We start from the raw sequence: 4,205 nt of genomic DNA on the forward strand, positions 1-4,205 counted from the left end.
GGGAGTTATGGGGGGAAAAAAGAGGAACAAATGTAATAATCTGAACAATAAAGATTTAATTTAAAAAAATAAAATAAAAAGTTTGAGGACCCCTAGGGCATGTACCTTGGTTGCAGGCAAATCCCCAGTAGGGGGCGTGCAGGAGGCAGCTGATGGATGTTTCTCTCTCATGGATGTTTCTAACTCTCCATGTCTCTCCCTCTCTGTAAAAAATCAATAAAATATATATATTTTTAAAAGATCTGATAAAGAAGCATTTGATATATAAACAGATAAGCATATATCCATAAAGAAAAATTCAATTAAATAGTACTTCTGTAGTCATCATTCACTTGCTCCACCACTGATCAGGCAAACTATAAGATTTAAGTGAGCCAATTCAAACTTCACATGTGAATTTCTACCCAAATGTCCTTTATACATAAGCACAATAGAGGTTTTGTTTGCTTTTTTATTCATTTATTTATTTTTTGTTTTTATTGAATTTATTGGGGGTGACATTGTTTAATAAAACCAACAATTTTCAAGTGTACAACTCTAACACATCCTGCACTCGCTACCCAAAGTCAAGTCTCTTTCTGTCACCTTTTATTCCCTATTTAGCCTAATCCACATCCCCCCACCCCAGGCGCTATACTAGCACTTTATGTATGGCATCTCATTTCACCATTTTCATCCATAAGAAACTATTTCAGAGATAACGTAATTTGCCCAAGGTTACACAGCTGTAAGTGGCAGCCTAAATGCTACATCATTATTTTCATGACCCTGAAACATTTTGCGTCACATTGGTCATGTTATATTTCACTGCCCTTTTGTCATTGGTGGATGCTCAGTAGATATCTACTAGTTGTTGAGTGGAAAAATATGGGAAAATTCATTATACAACACAACACCAGGAAGACAATCCAATTACAAGATGGGCAAAGGACCTGAATAGACACTTCTCCAAAGACGACATACAGATGAAAAAATGCTCAAAGTCACTAATGATCAGAGAAATGCACATTAAAACCACAATGAGATACCACCTCAGGCCTGTTGGAATGGCTATTATCAATAAATCAATAAACAACATGTGCTGGTTAGGATGTGGAGAAGATGGAAACCTTGTGCACTGTTGGTGGGAATGCAGACTGGTGTAGCCACTCATCTATAGATGGTAAACTGATGTTTGACAAGAGAGCCAGGAATGCCCAAAGGAGGAAAGACAGTCTCTTTAATAAGTGGTGCTAGGAAAATTGGATGTCCACATGCAAAATAATGAAACTATACCCCTATCTTACACCACTCACAAAAATTAACTCAAATGTATTAAAGGACTGAAGTGTAAGAACTGAAACCATAAAATCTAGTCCTAGAAGAAAACATAGGAGGAAAGCTTCTTGACAGGAGTCTTGGCAATCGTTTTTTGGATATAATATCTAAAACACAAGAAACAAAAAATAAGTGGGACTACATCAAACTAAAACACTTCTGCACCACAAAAGAAATAATCAACAAAAATGAAAAGACAACCTTGGAATGGGAGAACATATTTGCAAACCACTTATCTGATAAGGGGTTAATATTTAAAAACCCACAAATAATCCAAATAAAAACTTGGCAAAGGACCTGAATAGACATTTTTTTGAAGAAGATATTCAAATGGGCAACAGGTACATGAAAAAGGTGTTCAACATCACTAATTACTAGGGAAGTGCTAATCAAAACCACAATGAGATAGCACCTCACACTTGTTAACTATCATAAAAAAGACAAGCGATAACAATAGCTTAGTTGGTTGGAACGTTGCCAGGTACACCAAGGTTGTGGGTTCAATCCCCAGTCAGGGCACATAGAAGAAGCAACCAATGAATGCATACGTGAATGGAACAGCAATCTCTCTCTCTCTCTCTCTCTCTCTCTCTCTCTCTCTCTTTCTCAATAAAACAATTTTTAAAAGACAAGAGATAACAAATGCTGGCAATTATGTGGAGAAAAGTGAACCCTGTTCACTGTTGGTAGGAATGTAAATTGGTACATCCACTATGAAAAAGTGTATGGGTATTCCTCAGCAATTCCATTTTTGGGTATATATCCAAAGGAAGCAAAATCACTGTCCCAAAAAGATATGTGCACCCCCTGTTTATTTCAGCATTATTTACAATAGTCAAGACATAGAAACAACCTACGTGTTTATTGATGGGTGAATGAATAATGAAAATATGAGAATATAAATATATGGTGTGATAATATTATATATACAAGTATTTCACTTGACATAATGCCCTTAAAGTCCGTCCATGTTGTCACAAATGGATGAACTTTAAGGGCATTGTGTCAAGTGAAATAAGTCAGACAGAGAAAGACAAATACTGTATAATCTCACTTATATGTGGAATCTAAAAAAACCTAAACTCATAAAACAGAAATGGGGGTGGGGTAGGGGAATTGGATGAAGGTGGTCAAATTGTACAAACCTCCAGTTATAAGTTCTGGGAATGTAATATACAACATGATGACTTCAGTTAACAATGCTATATTGCAGATTTGAAAGTTGCTAAGAGAGTAGATTTTAGAAGTTCTCACCACAAGGACAAAATGTATTATTGTGTGAGATCATCAATGGAAACTTATTGTGGTGATCATTTTGCAGTATATATATATATATATATCAAATCATTGCGTTGTATACCTTAAGCTTATACAATATTACACATCAAATTATATCTCAATAAAACTGGGGAAGAAAAGAATCATAATATATAGTAGTTTTATAATCCATTCTCCAAAAACAAATTATTTCTTGTATTCTTCTTTGCAAAAATCATATATGTTCATTAAAGCAGTGTTTCTAAAAATTTATTTTACATACAAATCACCTGGGGATCTTATTAAAATGTAGATCCTGATTTAATAGATGAGTCTGAGACCCTGCATTTATAACAAGCTCCCAGATTATTACAATCCATGAAGCATATATTTTAAAACAGCTTTAGTTATTTGAAAACATAAAGTTTCATTTGTGCAAAATGAATAAGTTCTAGAGATGTGTTATGCAAAATTGTGTCTTAATTAACAATACTATATTGTACACTTAAACATTTAAGAAGATTGATCTTATGTCCTTACCACAATAAAAAAAACCAGCTTTATTAAGGTATAATTTACTTAAAATAAACTGCACATAATTAAACTCTAAAATTTCATTGTTTTGACACATGTGGTGCATGAACTTAGCACCACAGTCAAGATAATGAACATATCCATCACCTCCAAGTTTCTTTCTGCCTCTTAGTAAATTTACCTCACATCCCTGCATGTGACAACTTCCTCACCCAGGCAACCCCTGATGTGCTTTCTATCAATACAAATCAGTTTTCATTTTCTATAATTTTATATAAATTAAATCATACAGTATATACTCTTTCTTTCATTCAGCATAATATTTTGAGATTCTTAAACTTTGTTACATGAATCAACAATACATTCCTTTTAACATTTTTTATTGAATTTATTGGGGTGACTTTGGTTAATAAATTTATATAGGTTTCAGGTGTACAATTCTGTAATACATCATCTGTATATTGTATTGTGTGTTCACCACCCAAAGTTAAGTCTCCTTCCATTACCATTTAACCCCCCTTTACTTGGTTCTATATCCCAGCCCCCCTTTCCCTCTAGGAATCACCATACTGCTGTCTGTGTCTATAAGGTGGTTTTTGTTTTTGTTTTTGTTTTGCTCAATTCCTTCACCTTTTTTCACCCAGCACCGCACCAACCCCTTCCACTTTGACAGCTGTCAATCTGTTTTCTGTACCTATGAGTCTGTTTCTATTTTGTTTGTTTATTTTGTTCATTAGATTCCACATATAAGTGAAATCATATATACTTTTTAAATCATAGTAAAATACAAATAACAAAAATTATCGTTTTAGCTTTTTTTTTAGTGTTTAGTTAAATGGCATTAAATACATTCACAATGTGGTGCAACCATAATCACCATCCATCTCCAAAACATTTTCATCTTCCCAAACTGAAACTCTATCCCTGTGAAACAATAACTTCCAGTGGTGGGCTGTTTCTGTTTCCTGCGACCCGCACGGGAAAATGACAGGTTCTTGAGTGGAGGAGCTGGGGATTAAGAAATTAAAGAAAGACCAAGATGCAGAAATAGATTTTAAGCTGGGGCCAGGTGGGCGCCATCCTCTCTGATGGAGAGG

Source organism: Myotis brandtii, unplaced genomic scaffold, assembly GCF_000412655.1.
Source record: "Myotis brandtii unplaced genomic scaffold, ASM41265v1 scaffold87, whole genome shotgun sequence".
NCBI classification, from domain to species: domain Eukaryota; kingdom Metazoa; phylum Chordata; class Mammalia; order Chiroptera; family Vespertilionidae; genus Myotis; species Myotis brandtii.